Raw genomic sequence first — 25,204 nt, forward strand, 5'->3', positions numbered from 1 at the left:
CCATCCTAAGAAAAAGCATGAAATAGCAGCTGTGCTGTATCAATTACCTAACTGCACATTGTAATTTATAAGCCGGCTCCCATTACATACAGTCTGAGCAGTTTCGAGGGCAAAGAGCAGAAACTCTCAGGCATGGTCACCCATCAGAGAAGATCTGACAGGCTAGGAGGTAGCTCTGTGTCTGCCTGTTGATGGCTTTATAAATTAGGACCATTACTTTGAATTCATGGCATGGACAGCACTGACGGAACTAGAGAATTAACAAGGACCCAAGCAACAGCTGAAGCAAGTAATCTTTGCTCAGTATTGCTAGCAAGATTTGAAGGTAGGTAACTGCAGTCCAAGCCCACTGCAGCTTTTTCAGAGTCAGTAGCCTACGGATCACCAGCACCTAAGCAGCAAGCATCTCTGGAAAAGGTGCATTATGAGTTGTTTGCTAAGAACAAAACAAGCAAGAAATTGCTACCAACAATAGCCTCTGTTAGGCAGCACCTGAAAGATGCAAATGATCAGTCATACATATGGAATCATGCAACAGTTCAGTATCTTCAAGTGTCCTCTGTCAACTAGGGGTGCATGATAGATAGCACAGGACATCTCGTTCCTACAATGATGGTGCAGGCACCTGCTCCTGCAGCTATCCTCCTGTTTTGGCAGTGTAGCCATGAGAGCACCTGTGCAACAAGGAGCTATAAATACGCAAGGAAGGGCTTCCATGCACGCAACTGTGACAGTGACGAGCATAGCAAGCGCATGTTGAATACGTCAGACACAGATTCTGAGGGCGACTAGAAATGTTTCAACGACCTGCAAATTACTGACTATTTTTGTGAGTAAATATAACTCAAAGTGGTGTTGCATTAGACATTTAGTAGCTCATAATTATAGGTGAGGGTTACATAAAAGTACATACCCGTAGCTATAGTTTGTTATTCACATGATATATTCATACAAGACACTCTACAGTCCTTCTATTAAGAGTCATTGCTGTTATATAAGTAGTTTACATGTATTGTCATTGTATTCAGAAATAGTAAGAAGATAATTACAATTGTACCATGTGTGTTTTAGACTTCAATCTCCTGCCAAGTGGAAAAATCAAATACATGTTTTATAATTAGGCGGTAAGGGTCTTTTTATCTGCAGAACTTTATAAAAACAGCAGAGAGAAAAGCTTCTCCCAAAGCAGTTCATACTATAAATAATGAGAAAATGCCATGTGACTACAGACTTTTGCTTTAACTCGTGGCAAAAAGTAGAGGAAAATGCATAAATATATCACCTGGGGCAAAACAGTTCCCAACGTTTCCAAACCAGCACTATTTTGAGTACATAGTTGCATTACCAATTGTGTTTAGAAGCTTTCTGCAAATTTTGGTCAAAATTAAACCATGTTTCTATGAGTTATGGCCCTTTTGGGGATTTTATGATTTTTTTCAGACGAGATGCCCGATAATGTGTAAACGTTACGTGATACAGAAAAGCTGCATCACTTGCAGCATTTACAGCCACCCTGCAGCTGATCCCCAGATATGTGCCTAACATGTGATAGCAATGACATTTTTCTAGCCCCAAATGGATCCTGGCTGGTAAAATACATGCCAATCTCCCCAGTATCCAGCAGACCAGTTTCAGACTCATTTTTGCCTCTTCCACGTCTGACTGCTTAAAACTCTGCTCCAATAACCTTTCTGTAAGTGGATTCCATTTCCTCAACCTGCCACTGGTTCTGCAGCTCCTGTCCTTGATGCCTAAGCAAAGTCAAACCCCCAAGGCAGCGGTTTTGAAAGCTTCTTTCTCGCTGTCTCTGTTTTAAGCACAGTTTTCCAAGAAATATAAAAATGACTTAACACCTGCTGCGGTGTTCGTCTTTCATGAGGACCTGAAAGAATGTAGCTCTGGTACATGGTGCAGCTGGGGGGATGCAGCTCCCTGTTTATGAAGAAAAGGTGGTGGGTGGCAGGGAGAAAATAATTCAGATTTTTCACGGGGGGCAGGGGTGGAGGGAAGGAGCTGAGAAAAATTGTTCACATTTGACAAATCTTTCCAATTAGGGGCCAATTATGTCGTCAGATTCCTAATTGGGATTCCGGCAGTTTTTCAAGCTTGTAGGGTAATTACAGGCACAAAAATTCTATTAAGATGGAAATTTGGGAGAAATACCTTATCATAACATTTAGGTTTTGCCATCTGTGCAGACAGGCCGTGGCTAGGATGGAAAGGGGACGCTCCCTTTGGGGCTGTCTCTCACGTGAGACGCTCTTGAGCCAGATTCTGAGCTGGCTGCAAATCAGCATCTCTCTGTGGAACTATTTGTAGCAACGGCTATTCTGGACCACATTGCTGGGGGAACTAAAGGTAGAAGGAGCGGGGTCTGGCCTGTTTGTAGGTGTGAGGGGGTGAGGGATTTTAGGATAGGAACTTAGGGGCGGGGAGGCACTGGAAGTGTGCTCAGACACTGGGGATATGAATTCTAGCATTACTTCCCACGGTATGAGGATGACTCATAGTGCTAGTGCACTAGGGTGTGAATTCAGAACTCTGTACTAGGTACTATGTCTTTCTAGGTATAGCCCTGTCTGGGCATGGCACCAGTGTCAGATCTGAGCCCCCCAGTTTCTAACTAGAAAGAGTGATTGTCATTATTCTATCTTTTTTCACAGCATGTAGAAGAAAAAGCATGTGATTAGTTTTGAGAGGCCTGATTCTCATCTTAAATTGGATGTCAGCTATGCTCACTTTAAGATCCATTTGTGCTGGCATCAGAGGGACTGAGTATGAATGAGAATCAGGCCGTAGGAGCTTTGTTTGCTAGTTTGTCTGTGTGTGATTCCTTTTGTATGCACAAGCAGGTGAATTGTGTGTATATGAGTAGAAGTGGGTGTGAAGAACTTACTGAGGGCCTGTCTTCACTGCTTGAGTTAACGTGGTTGATTGGTCCCCGGGTTCGCTTAGCCTGGGTGTGAGCAGCCACACTGCAAAGCCACTCTGGAGTAACAGCTTCTGCACCGGTGCTGTCTCCCCCATGTGTATCGCTAGGACTTCTAGGGGCACATCCCACAGTTCTGGGTGCTGCAATAAGTTGAGCTTTTCTAGGATTCTTTGCAAGTGACCGTCTCTGTCCTTCTGGGTCCACAGGGCAAACTGGGAAGATCCTGGAGGACTATCATCATTCAAGTGACTGAGCCTGCACCCACACTGGATAGCGGGCGGTTGACCAGCCCAAGTCCACCTGGCACATGAGCTTTAACCCACACCCCTAGCCAGGTCAGCTACACTGATTTGCACCAGCTGAGGGTCTGGCATATGTGTGGATGCCACAGTATTACACCTGGTGCATGATTCTCCTTGTGTAAATCAAAAGCATCTGCACTAAAGTCAGGGGAGTTTTGCCAGGGGAAAACTGGTATGCGAGTCCCTCAGAGTCTCTGTCCCTTAGAGTCTGGAAGCAGGCCTCCTAGTGCTAGGGCACAGGAGAAGAAGATCAATTCCCTCGTCCTTTCCTGCATGTAGTTCCTTTCCCTGTATTGCTCCCTCTCCATGTGTCTCGTGACTCCATTCTTGGCACCAGCATTTGGTGAAAGGAGCCAACAGGAAGAGAGGGAGGAAAATCAATGCCAGCCGCTTGACGGATGTGTTACTGCTCCATCTCCTCCTTGCCCTTACCTGGGCACACAGACAAATCCTGCAGTGTTACATGGCTCCAGGGAGCTGTTTGTTCTCCTGCACAGAACTATCTGCAGAGTAAGACAATGCTCCATTCATAGCCTCTCATGCCAGTGGAGCCTGCAGCTAATAGACAACTCCTGGGGCAGAGCGGGGCCATGTTTCCACATCAATACCCAGGCCTGGATGGCTGGAGGGTTTGAACCTAGGATCTTCAGTGTGAGCCTCTACTACCTGAGTGAAAAGAATAACTCCTCTTGCAGGTAACAATAATAGAATATGAGAGCTGGAAGGGAACTCAGGAGGTCATCCAATCCATCCCCCTCCTCAAAGCAGGACCCATCTCCAGACAGATTTTTACCTCAGTTCCCTAAATGGCCCCCTCAAGGATTGAACTCACAACCCTAGGTTTAGAAGGCCAATGCTCAGACCACAGAGCTATCCCTCCCCCAGAGTTGTGTCTGGATCAGGTACTCATATACGAGTAGACTTGTATCTGGATCAGCCACTAGAGGGGGACAAAGACCCATACTATCTTGGATCCTAATTCATTTAACCACCCACCTAGCTTTTAAGCATATGGGCCTAGATCCTCAAAGGGTATCTAGACACCTATCTCCCATTGACTGCAACAGAAAATCTCCCATGATTAAATACCTTCCTGAATCCATCCTTAGTGCAGGTTACACTGTATTTGAACCAGGAGTACAAGAGAAACAGTGTACTGCCCTCCTCTTACTTAGCCTGCTAAGCCCCTCCCTCCCAGGTCTTGAGCTAGCCCTCCCCATCAAGGGAGGAAAAAGATGGTTGGGACAATTAAGGTGCTGACTATAACTTGGGGTTCGGCAGCATGCCACACTGATATAGACTTCGCTAATGAAACTGGCCTGGGGTAATTATTTTAATCTGGGTTATTGGGATGAAAAGCGGCTCTTTCTGTGACTGCAAATTTATAACAACACTTCAAAAAAAAAAAAAGAAGAGAAAAGAAAAAGAAACCCCCCCTGCTCTCCATAAGAGTCTTGCTTTCTTTGATCTTTTGTGTGAGGCCTCTTATCGGCAGGCGAGTAGGTTTACACAGTGGAAGATAGGGGAATAATACTCCACTGAGATAAGCCGCAGCCCTGGCTCTCCTTTGTGTAGCAAATTTGATAGCACTGGGAAAATATTTACTGGGAGACTTTGGGAAGGAATTAGTCCCCAATGCAGCTGAGAAGAAATAATTGCCTTGAATTGTAATTAAAGGGCAGGGGGGGTTCAGTTTCTGCCTCCCTTTGTCTGTCTTAGTTCCCCTCCACTTGTCTGGGTTGCTCTCGGCTTCTCCGGCTTCTCGCTGTTGATTTGGAGAAGAGGTTTGCCGGGGTTAGTCCCCATTGTGACTAGAAGTGGCCCATCCTTTCCTGGATGCTCTAGCTGTCCAAAGTTTGCAGCACACAGACCATTACACTAATCTAATTTCATTCCGACTCTGGCACCAGTGCAGATACACAATGGGACCCATTAAGAATCCCTTCTGAGGGGAAACTCTTTAGCAGAGGGCTGGGGAGGGGCAGCAGGGCAGGTCTGGGTAAGGCTGAGCACAGCATGTAGTGTGTTTAATGCAGCATATTCCATCTCACAAACACAGACGTTAATGAATTAAGCCTTGGGGTCCCCCGAGAGTTGCGAAAGGAGGGTGAGCCCCACAGTACAAACAGGGAAACAGTCATGAACGTTCTGGCCACCGTTTCCAAAAATGGCTTCTGATTCTGGGTGCCCAACCCAGGACACCTTGGCCCAGATCCTCAAAGGTAGTGAGGGGTCTAACGCCCAGGATCAGGGCTGTGGGGCCTGATTTTCAAGGGGGGCTCAGCACCCACAACAAGGCAATGGGCGCGTTGCAGTGGTTCAGCACCCAGAAAGGCCATCCCACGGTATAAGCATCTTAGACACCAAAAATCAGTAGCTCTTTTTTAAAACGTTGACCTGAGTGTCTCACCCAAGGAGGCAGGCCAGGATTTGCTCCCTGAGCTCCTAAATGTCAGTCTAGAGCCATACTCCCAAAAGACCAGTCTTCCTCCCTTACATACACCCACCCAAAAACCCCGGTGACAGGATATAAGAAATAGATCAATAACTACATCCATCAGCAGCAACATAATTCACAGCACAGCCGTATCAGATCTGATGCTTTCAGTTCACTCCAATGCAACAGCCCTTCAGTTCTGCAAGGTGTACCATTTGCTTTGAACAAAGGCAAGCCGTCAAAATGAATACCAACGAATGCCACCTGGATTTGTGTTGAAAACAACACAGTTCCCAGTTTATTCAAAAGCAGGAAGGGGTCTAACCCCTTTCAACAAACTGTCCGGGTTTGGGCTTGTTTTTTAAATGGAACATGGCTTGTCAATCAGAACAACATTTTCACTTGTTTTTCAACCAAGCAAATGCCAGAAACAAACAAACAAACAAACAAATGCCAGAAACAAACAAAACACCCTCTCCCCTTAAAAATACCCAACAAACCAACCAACCAACCAAAACCCATTTTCTGCTTTTCTAAAACATGTTTGCAGGAAACTTAGGAAACAGCCCAACTTTTTTTTTTCCTGAAGTTTCCACCAAAAAATAACCAACCACCAACCAAACAAAACCAGTTTAGCCAAGTCCTGCTTGCAAACCTTGCTAGTCTCCTGACTGTATGAAGCGAGAGGCAGGGTTTGGGAGCCTCTCTATACTGACCCAAGGACAGCTTGTATTAAACAAAGTTCCTTGATTTTTATACTTTACCTAATGGCACATAATCCACAGCCTACTTCAGCATGCAACTCTGTCTGCTCCAATGGGAGGCCTCCAAGATGACCTTTGAACTTTGCAGCTACCCATCTCCCAGCCTAGACATGCCTTTATAGACAACAATAGTAGTTACTACACAGAGGGGCCCAGTGGTCTGCAGTTTTCCATAATCACAGGAAAAGGGATTAGACAAGGGAGTTAACAGAGCACAGCCATGAAGACTAGTCCCCATATTTGGTGCTGTGCCAGGGAGATGTTTTTCCTGATTTTTTTTTTAAATCGATTTAGGCAGTTACCTGGAATGCTGGTAATGAAGCTCCCTGATGCAACCTGTGAAATGGACAAGTCTGTTTTCACCATCAGAGCAGAGTGCCAAAAACGCAGTAACAGTGGAAAAGTAGAAAAGGAAACTGGAGTGTCTCAACTCCTTTCTGCATTAACAACATACAGTCCTATTTATGGAACAGGAGTTAGTGGATACTGCCCCCTGCCATGTAGTATTAACCTTTTGTATCCTTTAGAGCAGCTCTGTGGCCTCTCTAATTTATGCTGGCTGTAGTGGCTCCCAGTGCTGCTTGACCCATATCAGGGATCTGGGGTCAGGAAATCAACACCCCTCTTAACAGGAGGCTGCATGACCTTCCAGGTAGAACACCAGCCCAGGAGTCCAGAGATTGGGGTTCAATGCCTAGCTCTACCACTGGCAGGCTAGATGATATTTGACATGTCATTTTCTCAGTGTCCCTATCTATAAAATGGGTATAATGATCCTACTGTCCTTTGGAAAGCACTTTGTACTCTAGTGATGAAAAGTGTTAGATAAACACTAGTTAGTAGTAGTATTATTACCAGCATCTTGATGGTAATTAGACACCTGGGGAATGATACCATAGGTGAGATCCTCAGCTGCTGTAAACGGATATTGCTCCACAGACTTCAACACAGTTTGTGGAGCTAAGCTGATTTACACCAGATGAGGTTTCCAGAGAGCCTGATTCAGCCCCCACTGACTTCACTAGGGATTGGATCAGGTCCTGCATCCCCCCACCCTGCCTGGGTTCCTGCTGTCCAGCAGCTCCAACTGGAGAAGCAGAGCAAGAGGCTCAAGCCTGCAAGTGAGAGGAATGGTGGGGGGAGGTAAGTAAAGGGAGAGTGCAAAGGGTTTTGGATGGAGACGCAAAACATGAAGGATTTCTGCTGTCTCCTCTGCAATGAGTTTGCCAGAGGGACAAGGAGGGGGACTCTTACAGGTGCCAGAAGGAATTTCCAGACAGCTTTCAGCAGCCCCAGCCCTCCCTCCGGCTTCTTGGCAAGGACGCGGCTTTGCCTTAAAGACAACCCTGAGTCATTGAGGCTGGGACAAGGGAGACAGTCACCTGGGAAAGACCCCTCCATCCATGGTTGGCTAATCAGTTTCCTATTAATCAGGCTTTTTTATTATTATTATTATTGTTATTATTATTAAACATCGCTCTTCTCCCAAATCATCTCACAGCCGCAGCGAGGTCCCCGGTAATAGCTCCATAAATTTCAGCTATAAAAAGTAATGGAGGGAGACAAATGAGATAATTAGGAATAAATCTTGGCGAGGTCTCTATTCATCAACATCCCCCAGAACCGGCCAATATTCCAAATCATTAGCAAAGCCCGTAATTAACAAAGAGCCCAGGCTTCCAACGTTAATAAAGCTCTCTCGACTCTACATTATCAGGTAGCGGCTGACGAATCAGCCCCGTTAATATTATGGCCTTTGTTAAAGATCCTCTCTCTCTCTCTGCTTTTTTTTTAAAGCTAAAAAACCCGTGTCAATTTTTCCCCTCTTCTGCTAAATTTTAATTAGATTTTGCATGTGCATCTGTAGAGGGCGAGTAAGGGGACAAAGGGACAAGAGTTTTTCCTTTTATGTTCCAGGATGCTGGCGAAAAAAGAATTTTGACAGATGGTTCATGCTCCCCCCACCCGCTTTTTCTCTTCTGCGTTTATTTAGCATGATGTACCTCCACTAAGGATGCCCTTTGGATCAGAGATTGGGACTCCTCATGGAACATACCTTAAAAGCCAGATTTTTTTTTTCCAAGCCCCACATTTGAGGCTGGATTTCCAAGGCTGCTGAGTACGATGGGTGCACATTAGGTGCTGAGTGCTTTTGAAAATCTATCCGTAAGAGTTATATGGGGAGCTGCTGAATGCTCAGCACTTTTGCAACTCCGGATCCATGTGTCTGCAGAGGGCATGAACCCCTCAAAACACATACTGCCTGCTTGTCCAGATCCCAGGGAATAGCACAAAGCAGAAGATCCTTGCTGAAGAGTTTAGAATTCCATAAGCTCCTAACGCTCAAGCTAGGACTCCAGGTTCTCCATTGCCTAGCACCTTGGCTCCCGTTTTGAACGGTCAAGCTCAGCGGGCCAGCCCAGGGGGTGGGGGTAGAAAGGTGACTTTATGGCATCTTTGTGCCTCTTAAATTCTGGGCTCAGTTGAAGGTCTGCCCATTCCCCTGGCATAAGTTAGAGCAGCCCTGTGGCCCCTCTAATTTATGCTGGCTATAGTGGCTCCCAATGCTGCCCAGAATAGTCAAAACACTCTGTCCCATCTCTGTCATACTGATGCAGTTGCCTATGTCCCTTCTCCCTTGGCAGTAGTGTTAAATAGGAATTGCCACATCAGAAACAACCATTGGATCATCTAGTCTGACCTACTGCAGGCCATTTAACGTTCAGAGGAAGTTGCCAGAGACCTATTTATGGACAACTATGGAATAACCTGCCTGTAGGGGAAATGTCTTCCTAACCCCAAAGCAGTTAGTGGTTGGCTTTTGCCCTGAAGCATGAAGGTTTACACCCCTTATACATGTTTATCTTATTTTATAATACTCTGAATTATAATTAGATCATGGAACTCATTGCCTCAGGACATCATAGATGCCAATAATTTACCAAGATTCAAAGAGGGGTTGGATGTTTATATGAATCGGAAGAGTATCCAGAGTTATAATAGTTAATATTAACAGAGTTTTGGAAGGGATAAACTCACCTCATACTTCAAGGCTTAAGATGATCTCTAACTGTCCGGGATTAGGACGGGGCCTTTGTCAGAGGCAGACTATTCTACACCTGGCTACTTTGGGGTTCTTGCACTGGCCACTGAAGCATCTGGCATTGGCCACTGTTGGAGTCAGGATACGGGATTGATGGCCCTCAGGTCTGATCTGGGAAGGCAATTCTATGTTCTCTATGAAAGTTCTTATAATCCAGCTCCAATCTAAATTCTCTGGAGCACTTGCCCTTGATGATATCATGGGGTGGTGAGTCCCAAAGGTTGTGTGCATTTTGTGTGTGTTGTAAAGCATCAGTTCTGGTCAGTTTTCTACATGTTGTCTGACAGTTTCATTGGACGCCCCTTTGTCCTTACATTATGAGGCAAGGTAAGTGGGAAGGCACAAAACTGCAGGTTGGGGGGTACCCTGAGATAGACCAGTCCCTTATTCCAGCTGTCATAGTTGTCCTAGTCACCAATAGGATAGAAGTGCTCACGTTCAGGGCCAGATCCTCAGCGGGTTGTAAACTGATGGAGCTATGCTGATTTACACCCGCTGATTGTCTCCAAGCACGGAGATGGTTTCCACAACAATTTTGTGTCACATTGTCACTGTACCACAAGTGAAGTTTCAGCCGCTCTCTTCCTGGAGTTTGGTCATTAGCTGCTTGTGAAAGTCAAGTATAGGGTGATGGGATTTCTGCTGCCAGATGCCTCTTAATGTTGCACGCAAGGTGGCAAATGTTCTGAAACAGTGATTGGGAAAGGTGAGCGTGAAGTCGCGTAACAATTCATTGGAGTTTTGGTTTTTTTTGAGACAGAGAGGGAGCATCTTCCACATGGGGGTTTTCTGTCTTCTGTTTTGCATGGTTCACTGGCAAGGGTAATCCAAGATTTGCTGCGTTGCACAATCACTAAAACCCATCCTGAAGGAAAGGGAGTTGAAAAGTCAACCTGGCTTGCCTCAGCAGCATGAGTTTGCTGTAGGGGACTGGGAGTCAGGACTCCTGGGTTCCTTTTCCAGCTCTGCTCCTCTGTATCAGTGCGACCTTGGGAATGTCACAGTTGCCCATCTGTAAAGTGGAGGTAATCATGCTTTACACTCCTATCTAGCATGTGCTGACCTCTGTGGATGAAAAGTAGTGGGGTACTAGGCTGGGACTCAGGAGGTCTGGGTTCAGTTCCTGCCTCACCCGGAGTTCCAGTGGGACCCTGGGCACATTGCCTAGGACAGACTTTTTAGAAGGGCTCCTCTCCCCCACAGTCACCTAAATAAGTGGCTGAGTTTTCAGGAGAGCTCAGCATGTTGGATGTGAGGCACTTGACAAACACAGGGATTGCCTGCCCCTGGAATGACATCACCTCTGGGGTGGAACAGACAATAGCAGCTGTGTGCAGTACACAGCTCCTCTGCACAACAGTTTAGGACAGTGATGTGAAGGAGAATGCTGTATCCAGTGGAGAATTGACTGAGGCTGAATGTAATCATTCAAACTGGAATCTGGCCAGAAGACCAAAGCAAGAAAATCTCAGCTCTCATGGAAAGTACCTTGGGATCAGACTATTTCAACAAAACAGCCCATGGGCCAGGATCGAAAGAAGCACCCCAGGGATCGCTCTTCATCTTGCCTGTGCACAAAAGATTTAGGGGCAGAGCAGCGATGTCTGGCTCTTTAAGGAAATTAATTGTGACTGGATCCCCTCCCACCATCCCCACTGTGGCTCCTAGAAAACAAATATCTGCTGTGTGAAACAACAGCTGGAGGGACCAGAAAACAAGGAAGAAGAAAACCCACCTGCAGAGGGAAATCTATCGAAGCTGCTCATTAAAGCAGGGGGGAGCGGGTTGCATGTTTGGGAGGGAAGATCTGAAGCCACGGCAAGAAGATGCTACTGTTGAATCACAGACATGAACTGACGTTTAAGTCTGTACAGGATACATGCGCAGAGCAGGAAGGTGCTGTGGCTGCACAGATAGCAAACGGGGAAAGGCGTTAACGTGAGTCCTGGTCCTATGGAGAATTTCATTTTCATCCAATGTTCTGAATGGGCGGAGAGCCCACTGCTGGGCTTCTTTCTGCCTTCTCAAGTCGTGAGTCTGGATTAGACCTAATTCTTTTCCATCGTATACTCCTTGGGACAGGGACTTTGGATTGCAGGTGTGCCCAGGACCTGGCACAATGGGACCCTGACGGGAGCCTCGATGTGCTACCGCTACACAAAGTCTACCCAACAGTAATAATAGTCCAATGAGAAATGCCCCCACAGCGCCTCCTCTGGGAGTTGCACATAACAGAAACATTCCAGTGAGGTTCACAGATGCTCATTTTCAGTTCGGAGCTGTGGTCTGCAGAGACATCTCCCAGCATACACTGCTCTGCTTCAAGCCCAGCAGCCAGCAGAAGATCAATGTCAGGCATCACACGCTGGACCTGTAGTTTCCATGGGTGGCGTCCCCTCATTAAAGATGGGAGCTGTTGCAGTCTATGACTCAGCTCCTCAACTGGTGTAAATTGGCATCACTCCACTGGCGTCATTAGAACCAGGCTGTTTTACACGAGTAGAGGAATTCCATTAATGCACTTTAAGGGCATCCCCTTTGGCTGCTGGTAAGTTGCCAGTGCAACCTCGTTGGCTGGACAATCTCTGGACACCCTTGGTATATATGGACTTTTCAGGAACTTCTGAGTCTCATGGGTTTGCTGGTTGCTCAGGCCATTATGATCTGAGATACAAGAAGGAGGGACTGGGATTCAAATTGGGGCTGTGCAGCTCCAAACTCACAGTGTCCCTTCATCAGGGATTGGAAGTCCAGCATCTCGGGTTCTTGCTCGGTCTCTTGTTCAGAGAGTCAAAGGTAAAACTTCCCTCACTCAACCTGTGCTGGACTGAAACGTGCCTGTCATCCATGAACAGCCTGGACAGCCCCAAGAGACCTGAGCAGCAGAGATGGGAACCAAGCTGCAAAGTTCAAATGTCCAACGCCCCAAAATTCAGGGCCACTCAGCTCCAGGATTTTTACAAAAATGGGGGCCATCTGCAAGATCTGGGTCCAGATTTTGGACCTGAGGTTTTGATTTGGGCTCAGCTCCGCCGAAGAGGCACAGAACGTCCTCAGGTTCGATCAGTGCCTCCCTCTACATGAGGGGACTTATTCCATGGCCAAAAAGTCATAACACATTACTGCGCAGAGTTGGAATGGACCTGTAGACTATCCATCTCAGACACAGCCCTTGGTTTTTCCCATGGGATAGCTCAGTGGTTTGCCCATTGGCCTGCTAAACCCAGGGTTCTGAGCTCAACCCTTGAGGGGGCCATTTAGAGATATGAGGCAAAAATTGGTTAGATTATTTAATTGGGGATTGGTCCTGCTTTGAGCAGGGGGTTGGACTAGATGACCTCCTGAGGTCCTTTCAGGAGCACCGCCAGCCTTTTTGGCGCCCTAGGCAGCGGAAGGTCCTGCCCCCGAAATGGCGCCCCTGACAGTGGCAGCGGAAGGTCCCGCCCCCGAAATACCGCCGATGACCGGGGCACCTGCCGCCCCCCAAATGTTAGCGCCCTAGGCGACTGCCTAGGTCGCCTAATAGGTTGCCCCGGCCCTGGGTACCTTCCAACCCTGATATTCTATGTCTCGCTCGCTCTCATCCTCCTGACACGGTAGAACTCAGGGTGTCTAAATGCATTGGTTACGCTGTCTCTGACACTTTTTCTAATCACTGCTGTAACGATTCTTTTCAGGGGAGATGTCCCTGTGCTTCTAGACTAGACATCACTTCAGATCAAATTCCATAAACTCTCCCTAGCGTGACTGGCTGCATCATATTTCTTTTGAAGTCCATGGGAGCTGTGGATATTCAGCACCTCTGAAGTTCAGGCCTCTTGTCTCCTCATTTTACACCCCTCCCCCACACACCCTAAAAATATATTGACCGGAAAAGAAGATCGCACAGCAAAATTATTGCACTGTTGGCTGGGAAACTGTCCCCACTAATATATAACCCTTGAAAAATTTGGACCTGCGTGGTCCTCTACTCCATCCCATAGAGGTCACTGTAGTTTGTTCCCTACAGAATGTTCTGCAGGGTTTTCTGCAGTCTGATTTGAAATGACCCAAGCTATAAGACTCCCAGATGAAAAACTGCACACCTTAATAAATATGGTTTATTGAGATACAAGGACTGTATATAATGGGCCAGTTCCTTAGCTCCCTAGCTACACCCATTTACACTAGCTAAAGTTCTGGCCCAAAATCTAGGCACAATTGCACCACTTCCGCACGGACAGGATGGGTACAGATTGCCTTGATGCCTTCAGAGCTACAGCCTGAACACATTATTGGCAACCGAATATCCTTTTTAAAAGGTAAGGATCGATAGTTCACACTATAAACTAAGAAAGATTGAGTTCATGATCAGCAGCAACCCAGGCCATCTTTCAAATGCTGGAGGACCGGAGAGATGTTCTGACCCACATGGCAGTATATGAAAGTACAGACAGACAGACTGCAGGAGAGAGATGATTATTTGATAACATCTGGAAGCCATTTATGAAGTATATTCAACGCCATAGTGACATGCAGAACTAGTACAACAGCTAGACTGGTTTTGCAAGAGGGCCTGTTGCGTTCACTTAGGCACGCCATAACATGAAGGAAGCATTTGCAAATTGGGGATTGGACTTAGGCACAGATATACCTTAAAGGACCTAGCCCCGTGTCTCTTTTGAAAATGGGTCTTAGATGCTTTTGAAAATGTTGCGATTGGTCTCATCGCATGAGGCCCCACCGTCAAATAATTAACAACAAATGGAAGTTATATGGATGGATCCCAACCAGCCGAAGGAGATATATTGCACTATTGAAACCACCAGTCTCTCCTTTCCACAGGGAATTTTTAACAGGGAGGGTAATTAACCATTGGAACAATTTAACAAGTGTCGTGGGGGATTCTCCAGTACTGGCCATTTTAAAATGAAGACTGGGTGTTTTTCTAAAAGATCTTCTCTAGGAATTATTCTGGTGCAGTTCTCTAGTTTGGGCTATGCAATGGTCCCTTCTGGCCTTGGAATCTGTGCATCCACCCCATAGGACGGAACATTTTTCAATCCCACTCGGCGAAGAGAACAAACAAACCAACAGCATCACAGCACCATGAATAAATGCAGTGCCTGGCAACTGAAAGCCAGATATTCTCAGACCAAAAACTGCAGCATCAAGATAACGTCAAGCACCGCCTGGGGTGAAGAGCTAAAAATGACACTAAAGGCACTTAAACATGGACAAGAAAGGATGCCGCAGCACATCTGTGACTCACCAGGACCATGCAGAACTCGAGGGTAGAACTCTGGTCTTCCTGCCGCAGAAGGAAAGCACAGCATCTACTAATAAATAATAATAGTAATTAATAATGACACTGACCTTTGTAAAGCACTTTGAGATCTACTGTTGCAAAGTGCTAGATAAGAGCTAGATATTAATTGTTGTTATCATCACTAGCATTTAAGCTAATGGAGAATCTCCATTAACAGCCTGGGGCCTCTGACACACAGTTGAGCAGTTCTGATTCCATCCAGTAGTGGGCAGTGAGGGCTGTCTCTCACTCTCCAAAATAGACACACACACAAAAGCTAGTTCACTGCAGTATCAAAAAGCAGACCCGCAAGTCAAATGAAAACATTATTAAAAGAACCTCGCAACCAAGCTGGCTCCAGGTATAAATATCACAGTAGGCCAAATTCTGCCCTTAGTTATACCCATTTAAGTCAGTGTGGTTGCACGGGTGTAATTGAGGGCAGGAGTTGGCTTGCTGCCTTGAATAAGCAATATACAGCTCCAGCTAATTACTGGACCTATCCAAACCTCAAAAGCAGCTGAATACACACTTCTCAGGCTCCTTCCATGGCGCATTCAGTCTCCAGTTCACTTTGAGAGGCTCTTTATAAAGCAGAGTGGGATCGGCAATGCGGTTCAGTGAGGCACTTGAAATCTCTCTCACTCAAACAGTCCCACTGTCAGTAGGTGTTCTGAGATACCCTGCAATCAGCATGAAGCAATTCACAACCATCAAAGGGGAGAAAAATGCTCTCCCCACAATGCTCAAGGGCACAAAAAAATAGTTAACGGTGCATACAGAGCTTGCGCTCCAGGGGCTAAAATGGGCCCCCCCCCCGAAAATTCTCCCTGGCACATGGGTGTTCTCAGCAGCCTCTTACATCACCTCCCCTTCTTGAAATTGATGCAAGGGACATGGTGGGGCTGGCGGGTAGTGGCACAGCACACTGTACATCAGCCATCTCCGAGCTGGATTGTTATGAACTGGTGGAGTTTAGCGCAACCCCCAGGTTCCTCTAAACTCCACCAGGCCCATTTCTGGGACTGAACTGGCCAGAGAATCAGGCAGCTGTAACTGGTGCTCTGATGTCTTCCACCTTCTGCTGTTCTGGGAGGACCCAAGAGCAGCAGAGAATCTGACTCTTACTCCAAAAATAACTTACTTCAGCTGCTCTGTGGTGAACGATTAAACAAAGAGGCAACAACATCTACTAAAGCAGTGGATAGGAAGCTAGGAAACCAGGATGCTCTTCTACTGACTCTGTCTCTGATGTTGGGGAGGTCTTCAAAGGCCAATTTTCAGAGGTCAAAGAGAGCTCAGGACCTCTAAAAACCAGACTCTTGATCTCTCTGTGCCTCAGTTTCTGCATCTATAAAATAGGGCTATTAATACTTCCTTCCTTACCTTTGTAAACTTCTTCATGATTGTAATGTTCTAAGTACCAAGAGTTATTCATAGTAATAAACAGCCGCGTTTCAATCAGAGGTGGTAGTAGCTGAGTGGTGGGTAAAGCAAATACTGTTGTATGGCTTCATTTTATGCTAACTCACGCCACTGTAAAATTGACATCTGTGGAACCACTCTAGGGTAACTAGGCTCTGACCCCAGCCCAATAGGGTGGCCATGACGCACAGGACTGGGTCTATTATAAAACTACATATTAAATCTTTCTGCAGCAGTGAAACTCGCCCATCATCAGAGGCAAGGCCTGCCCTGGATTTGAAGATAATCAGACCATGTGTTTGCACTGGGATAACGTGTGCATCAGGCTAGTGTTTAAAATCAGGGCGGGGGGACTTGTAAATAACCCAGCTTCTCCGAAAAAATGCTGCTGACAAATGTTAACTGAAGAGATAAGAGCAATCAAATATTTAGAAAAAAAAATCAGCCTATGTAAAGAGAATGAATTAGATCATCTAGCAGCAATTACTCTCCTGTATCAGTGCCTGGTTTAAGTCCATTTCTGAGCATCCCCCTCTTACCCCCTACCCTCATCGTGTCTTTAAGAGAAAACAGATTTTTCAAAAGAGCTCCACTCCCAGTCAGGCACCTAATGAGCAGCCAGATTTTCAGAAGTGCTCAGCACCCAGTGCACAGCCAATGTTCTGGGCTCCTCTGATACTCCGGCGTCATTTAGGCTGGCTGAACGGGAGCTTAAAGTCTATGAGTCTATCTGCCTCGACTGTGGGTGCGGAGCATTTGAAAATCTGGCCCAGGAACGCTTCCCAGTGAAAGGTGCTTAACCTTTTAGACCTTGTCTACTTTTTTTTATTGAATTTAACTTTAAGAGGAATGCTGGCTCAGTGGTTGGTTAGGGTGCTAGCTTGGGACTAGGAAGGCTGGGGTCCAGTTCCCTGCTTAACCACAGATTCCCTGCGGGACCTTGTGCAAGTCACTCCGCCTCTCTGTACCTCAGTTTCCCCATCTGTAAAATAGAGATCATAACCCTGCCCTACCTCATGGGGGGGAGGGTTGGAAGGATAAATACACTGAGGTGCTGAGTGCTATGGTAATGGGGCTCAGTTAAGCACTACAGAGGGCTGTCATCTCTTGTGAGACTGTGGTTATAAATGGGTGTGACAATGTGTACGAGGCAACGTGAGTTAGGGAGCATGCGGCTGGGGACAGTGGGGTGTGCATATGTGACAGCAGGGTGCTGGGTCTGCATGCGTGAGGACTCGGGATAGCAGGTGTGAGTGTGGCAATGCATAAGACCAGGTGAAAGAAAATGTGCAGGACTGACTGCATGCCTGTGTGGGAGAATGTGCAAGAACATGCAGCACTGCTGGTGAGATCAGGCAGGAGTGCGAATGCCAGGGACAATGAGCAGGCAGGAAGCATGGTGTGGTAGAAAGGCAACCGGGGCTCAATTTCCAGTTCTGCCATTGAGCTGCTGTGTGACCTTGTGACAGTCTGGTTTCCCTCCCACCCCGGTCTGTCTTGTCTAGACTGTAAGTGTTTCAAGGTCCAAGCCATCGCTTCCTCTGTGTGTGTGTATGTGTACATACAGTGCCTAGCACAGTGTGCCCATGATCTCAGTGGGGCATCTCAGTTTCTCTCTAATAGAAATAATAACCCTGTGATGGTCACGCTCACGTGACGCTGCACGCGTGGACATTTGGAAATGTGTGCGGGCATGAGAATCCACATGAGGCTGGGTGCATATGTGCAAGAATGCGTGTGGGGCTGTACACGGATGGGAGCGTGTGTGCGCTGCACGTGGATGTGTGTGAAACGTGCCAACTTTCTCTAGCCTTCCTGTTTTAAAACAGAATCTTTGCCATATTTTCACTCTATAACTCAAGCAGGCTTAAGCCCATTCAATGTATTTCAATGTGGGTTAAAGATATGTGCCTAATTCTCCTCCAGAAATATTCCTTTTAATGGCTTTCAAATGGGGGCCTGTGTGTATGCACCTTGGCTGCTGGCCCTGTCTCGATCATACAGCAAACTCCCCAGCACTGAGAGATTTAAACTAACACCAGCTCCTCTCCAATTTCAGCTGCGTTTTTAAAGAAAACAACTCCCCTCGACTGCAGCAGGAAATCACTGTTTGGATTTATGAGGCACCTCTTCCTGACCATCCTCTCTGAAAAAGCCTTTGCTAAATTGACATGGCTGCTCCATTCTCGACTCCTGCTGGGAGAATCTGGACAACGGGAGCTTGGAGAGTAAGGTGTAGTCCAGTGGTTCTCAACCAGGGGTACATGTACCCCTGGGGGTACGCAGAATTCCGGGGGTACATTAACTCATCTAGAGATTTGCCTAGTTTTACAACAGGCTACATAAAAAGCCCTAGTGAAGTCAGGACAAACTAACATTTCATACAATGACTTGTTTATCCTGCTCTATGTACTATACACTGAAATGTAAGGACAATATTTATATTCCAGTTGATTTTATAATTTATATGGTAAAAATGAGAACGTCAGCAATTTCTCAGTAATATTGCACTGTGACGCTTTTTGTCTTTTTATGTCAGATTTTGTTAGCAATTAGTTTCTAAGTGAGGTGAAACTTGGGTGTACACAAGAAAAATCAGACTCCTGCAGGGGCGGTTCCAAGCACCAGCACAGCAAGCATGTGCCTGGGGCAGCAAGCCACGGGGGGCAGGTTGCCAGTTGCTATGAGGGCGGCAGTCAGGCAGCCTTTGGCAGCATTTCTGCAGGAGATCTGCCGATCCCATGGTTTCAGCTGCAATTTGGCAGCGGGTATGACAAAGGGCTTATGCTACTGTTTTTGCCGATATAAAAATGTCATTTAAAGAAAATTATACCTTTACATCACATTGCTACACTGGCAAAAGTTTCTTGAGTAGACCTGGCCTCAGCACCATTACTTGTTCTGTGTTTGTACAGCTCCTAGCACAATGGACCTGGTCCATGACTGGGCTCCTAGGTGCTACTGCAATACACATAATGAATAAGAATAATAATATTCCACTCCCTACAGCTATTCTTGCTGGGGAGGTCATGACATGGGGAGCTGTGAGCCTGCTTCCAGCCAACTCACCATTGTCATCCCCTCCCGCATGCATGGGATAGGCTGGGTTGCTGAAATAGCTTGTGAGTTTCACCCAGAATAGTCCACTTTGGCCATTCCCTACAGTGACTCCTGCTGGCAGATGGTGGAACAGGCCTAGACCACACACAGCCGCTATACAAAACCTAGACCAAGCGTCAACTCATTTGGTAGCAACTGCTTCTACCAACTGTTTTACTAACCTCTCCAGTGCTGGAAAAAATCAATCTGAACTCCTGCTCCAAGGGCAACCAAAAACACAGCTCTCATTCCAACGACAACCTCTTTTTAGTGAGAGACAATACACAGGACAAAATCTCAGGAGTCAGATGTCAGTGATACACCTGTATACATGAACTGCATTTGCACTGGTGTACCTGAGATCAGGATCAGGCCCTGGATCTTTTGAGAAGGGCACCTAAGCATGCAATCCAGATCAGAAAGCCAAGCCAGGAGGGCCGACACCAGCACGGTATTGATATATTGTCTCATCAAGCCTGGCACATCCATATGAATGCAGGGCCTGCATGTTCACTCGTAGGCCTACAGCTGGCCTTCAATCAAGGCGTAGTGATCGGCGGTGGGAAGAAGAATGGCGTTGGATGAAGTCAACATCCAGGGGATAGTTGCAGCTCTCTTGGGGGCATGAGCAGACCTCACCTGGCTTTTCAGCAGTGAGCACCTACAGAGTATGGAACACCTGTTAGTACGACTCTCTACTGAGGTCAACTTACGTATCAGCAAACTGCCATTGAGCAAGACTGAAAAAGAAAGACTTGCCCAGATCCCACTAAGCTGGTAGGCACCTCCTTAGAGCAATCACTGCCACAGATGATATCCTCAGCTGGTGTACGTGGGTGTGGCTCGGTTGACGTCAATGGAACTACACTGATTTACACCCGTTGTGTATCCAGGTCTAGTTTTTTCAAAGCAGTTAGATTGCCATCTCTGTCTGGCTTATGCCATTATTGAATGGAGTCTTTTTTTGGTTTGTTTGTTACATTTCAGAACTATTAGCAAATAATTTGGAGGCTAAGAGTGGAGCAAGGTTTCTATAATTCTCATTGATTAAGGACACTTTGGAGAGAAATCTGGAGCTGTATAAATCTGCAATGGACAGACTGGGATGGGGTCACACAGATTTAGGTCAGAAAGGGATCTACAGAGAACGGAAGGAGATTTAAGGGGCTAGCCTATGTCTACTGTAGTGAATGGGAAATTCTCTCCATTGACCTCACTGGATCAATCACCAGAGAGCAACGTACAGGTAGAACGGGCTTGCTGGTGGTGGAAGACTCTAATTGAAGACTCTAGGTACTACTGCTCTTTTTTGTCTTCCCTCTCAGGGCTCTTCCAAGGCTCAAGCAAACATCTGTGGGGATTATGCTGATCTCTAGTAATGCTGGAATAAGTGTGATCTCTCCTGTGTGACATGACACCTTGGGACCCAGTGCTCAAAACTTCTGGACTGGTAGATCTTGATCAGATCCCTCTGAGAAGCTCAGATTTGTGAGGAGCACGGTATAAAAAACTATACAGAATAGAATGTTCTGAGCTGCCTTCCTCGTGGTCTTTGGTCCCTTTCCTCACCATACACAGGCGACGGTTAACTCAAACCACGATGTATTTTCCTTCTCCAACTTGGTAGCAATGCAGAACGACGCAGAACCTGGAGATATATGGTCTATGCTCAGGCCCCGGTGTACACAGGCTGGCTGAAGTAGTCAGATAGGTTGCAGTTTGGCACAGAAATCAGCTGGACTTTGCCAGTTCTACGCGCTTCAGATGTAGCAGAGTTCAGACAGCTTCTGACACCATGAGATAATTTTTTCGGTATTCTTTACTGGCCAACACAACGCCAAGCTGACTGAGACCCCACCCCCATGCAACACAATGGTGTGCCAAGGGGCTGCTGCATTTGGAGTGTGATCGAGAGTCTAAGCAGTCTCGGGAGGATTGTTGCAAAAACCAGCGAGCATCATATAGCAACTTAATTCAGCTACATCAGCAGGGGAGAGGCCATTCCAGCTTGGACCAGCTTTCAAATAACTCCACCAGCAGGATATTAAGTGGCAGCGTACTTAGCTAATCAAACACAAAAGAAAAGCATGACATCATAAGAACCAGTCGCCATCAGCCAATGAGCAGTCCTGAAGACAGAACACTCACCTAGCAATGACGGAGAAAGGATGAACGTTTTCAAGGGTGTTGCATACACTGCAAGACTCTCTCCACTATTCACACGCAGCCGCCACTAGGTGCACTGGTAACTGAATGCTGTAGCCCCCTTATGGCAGGGTGCTTCACTCACTCCTCAGCTGGTGCCTCCTCCTGGCCGCTCCAGGGAGTAGCTCATGAGGTTGACACTTCTTCTTGTGGTCGCACACCATCACTCTGTCTCTCTCTGGTCTGCAGCTCTATTCTTGCTCCAGGAACTGCAGCGTCCTCTCCGTGATTCAGCCCTCCGGCCAGATTGCTCAGCGTCCCCCCTTCAGGGGTACAGTCCTTCCAAGTGTCCTTGACCCAGGTAGTCTTCCAGTTGACTGCCCCACCGGTGCCACTTCCCCAGTGGTGGGCAGGGGAACCCAGGCCTGCCCTCTACTCCAGGTTCCAGCCCAGGGACCCTACAACATGCAGCCAAGGTCTGTTCAGTCCCCAACCTTGCTGCTTACTTCCTGGGCTGCTTCCTACCCCAGCACTCCTGGGGTTTGCCAGCCTCTGTATTCCCTTCTCCCAGGGAGTGACCCTGGGCTACTTGTCGCTATAGACCCCAAACACACCTCCCTTCTCCCAGGGAGTGACTGCAGACACCTCCCTGCAGCCCTCAGCCTGCTCCCAGCTCCCTGGCTTTATAGAAGTCCCATCTGTTCCCACACAGGTGAGCTTGCCGTAATTAGGGCTTTCCTCTCAGCCTTCAGCCTAATACAGGGATTGGCAACCTTTGGCAGCGTCCGCAGGTTCGGCCGATCACAGCTCCCACTGGCCGTGGTTCGCCGTCCCAGGCCAATGGGAGCTGCAGGAAGCGGCAACCAGCAAATCCCTTGGCCCGCACTGCTTCCCGCAGTGTCCATTGGCCTGGAGCAGCGAACCACAGCCAGTGGGAGCTGCGATCGGCCCAACCCGCGGATGCGGCAGGTAAACAAACCGGCCTGGCCTGTCAGGGGGCTTACTCTGGTGGGCTGCAGGCCAAAGGCTGCCAATCCCTGGCCTAATAGGTTAATTGGCCCCTCTGGCCTCCATTAACCCCTTCAGGGCACATGTGTTGGGGGGACATCCCATCACATCCTGCTAATGATTGGAGGTCAGATTTTTAACTGGCAGTGCTCTTTGTTTAGCATGGTGCTGAGAGGCGTAAGGCAGAATGCTCCCTTGGAGGTACCAAATCGACAGGCCTAAAGGGAACCAATGCACATCTGTGGTCAGTAAATGTCACACACAAGATGCTGCAGAAGAAGGTGGCATTTCCACCCTCACTCCCGGGGGTAGCCCTGCTTTAGAATGTTGTCCGAACTTTGGCACTCTACTCTCTTTGCAGGTTTTTTTGTTTTTTTTTTAATCTGATGAAACCAGCTATGGTCTGCAGCTGGAAACCTCAGAGAGTGAGAAGGTGAAACTGCCGGTCATCAAGCTGTTTGCTTTCTGGAGGGGGGGAAAACCCACCGAACCGGCTGACAGACCTGAAATGTTAATTTCTTCCAGCTGTTGTCAAGTCTGGCAGGCTCTCAAAGGAAGTTTAATAGACTACAGGCTTCTCTGCTTGCCCCCATCCTTCCACTGGCTCTGCTTACCAGAGGCAGCCTCCTGGAACCTATCTGATTAAACAAACGTCCTCGCCTTCCAACAATTTGTTTTCTCTTTGGCTTGAAAGATTTTTGTGCAATGTGTTTGTTTATTTCCCCATCCCCTGGCCCTTTGAAATTGCCATTAATTGCAGGGGAGGAGGCCAATTAGGCAGGCTCAGGACTGCGAATAAGGAGCAAGCAGGACCCAACTAAGGGCAGCACTTATAAGCGAGAAGAAAGCAAAGGTGGGGGGTTCATGAACCATCTCTGAGACTTCACCACTTCGGTGCGTGGCCAGACAGGAAACAGGATCAAAAAGGTCTTTGTAGTTGAAAAAGAAAAATCCTTCCACTTGCATTTGATTGATTTTGATTCAAGACACAAGTAGGATACGCTGTTGAAAGCAAGGAACTTCTAGGTTTGATCAGACATGGGACCTCTCTAGTCCTGTATCTTATCTCTGACCAGCGTCAGATGTGTCCAAGGACGTGATAGGATAATATAGCCTGGTGGGATAAAAACAACGAGGAGTCCTTGTGGCACCTTAGAGACGAACACATGTATTTGGGCATAAGCTTTGGTGGGCTACAGCCTACTTCATCAGATGCATGGAGTGAAAATCCAGTAGGCAGGTATAAATCTACAGCACATGAAAAGATAGGGTAGTTTCTTTCCAGCCAGTTAGAGGTTGGCTGATGCCTGGCGAAGATGGGTTTGTTATTACAGCAAGTCAGAAAATTTTCATCTAAAACAGTTTGCTATTGGAAAGTGCGCTTCTGACTAAAGTGATTTTTTTGTGAAATTGTATTGATTGTTTAAGGAGAAAAAAATTAAAAAAAAGTCAAGTTTAAAAATGTCAAAATGGGACGTGTGGACATTTCCAGAATGAAGAGTTCTGATTTTTCATTGTAGACTGACTTTTCATTTCAAAACTTATTTTATATTAGAAAAACAAACATTAAAAGAGATTGAAATCAAAATGAAACATTCCACATTTATCAAAATGGAAACGTTTTGGTTGACCCAACATAAATCTTTTCAGGCTTTGTCAAAAATGTCAAAATGTTGGTTTTTCATCCTGATTTGAGATTAAAAAAAAAAATTGGAAATCTCATTTCCCCCCCGCAGGATGCAAAATTCATGTTCCGACCAACTGTATTACAGCCCTTTCAAAACTCCTGGTTATTTTTGAATCCTTTCTATTATAACACTGAGAGGCAAGGTGGGTTGGTAATATCTTTTATTGGACCAATTTCTGTTGATGAGAGAAACAAGCTTTCAAGTTACACAGAGCTCATCTTCTGGTCTGGGAAACGAAAGCTCGTCTCTCTCATCAACAGAAGTTGGTCCAATAAAAGATATGACCTCACCCACCGTCTCCCCCAAATACTCTGGGACTGACATGGCTCCCCCACCACTGCGCATGTTATAACTCAGGATGTTTTTGTAGGGTACAATTTTCAAAAGCGTCCAAGTGACTTAGAACCCTTAGGCCTGTTTTCAAAAGTAACTTAGGGCTTGTAAGTCACTCAAGACATTTTTGACATGTGACTTAAGCACTCAGCAGTCCAAGTCGAGTCAATGGGATTTAGAATCCTAAGTACCCAAGTCATCTTTAAAAATGGGACATCATCTCAGCCCTTCTGGAAATGCTGCCTCTCATCCATCTGAATGTTGAAGGCCACAAAATACACATTCAGTGATGCTAAACACACATCTAGGCTGGGGCAGGTTCATGTCATTCTGAGCACTTCACAGCAAGCTAAAGAGCAGCGTCAAGAAAGCAAGATGAGTCGAAAGCTAATGTTGCTCATGCTGGCCTGTGCAAAGGACGCCACGGTGTGCCGACTGCATGGAACAGCACTGCAAGTGGCTGAAGAAGGGCGGACAAGACACACTGTCCTTCCTCTCTGAGTTCTTTGGTGTTGGCATAGAATCTCTGGTCTAGGAATAAGGGGACTAATTCCCAATTATTCTAGTCCTGTGCTTGAGGGGGTGGCAGGAGTGGAGGGATCTGGGGTGGATGTAGGAGTAGTGAGTACAAGGCCTCTTTGTACTCTCTGGATTCTAGGGCCACATCTTAGTTACAGCAGC

The 25,204-nt window shown here is 46.8% G+C and overlaps 1 long non-coding RNA gene across 1 annotated transcript in view; it reads left to right on the forward strand.

Annotated features, from left to right (window-relative positions):
- Positions 1-23,977, forward strand: part of LOC127052963 (uncharacterized) — a 38,950-nt gene extending 14,973 nt beyond the window's left edge. The window contains exons 2-3 of the long non-coding RNA XR_007774916.1: positions 18,310-18,478; positions 20,675-23,977. This is a non-coding gene — a long non-coding RNA (uncharacterized LOC127052963). The remainder of the gene's footprint in view (positions 1-18,309; positions 18,479-20,674) is intronic.
- The last annotated feature ends 1,227 nt before the right edge of the window (positions 23,978-25,204 follow it).

Source organism: Gopherus flavomarginatus, chromosome 5, assembly GCF_025201925.1.
Source record: "Gopherus flavomarginatus isolate rGopFla2 chromosome 5, rGopFla2.mat.asm, whole genome shotgun sequence".
NCBI classification, from domain to species: Eukaryota; Metazoa; Chordata; order Testudines; family Testudinidae; genus Gopherus; species Gopherus flavomarginatus.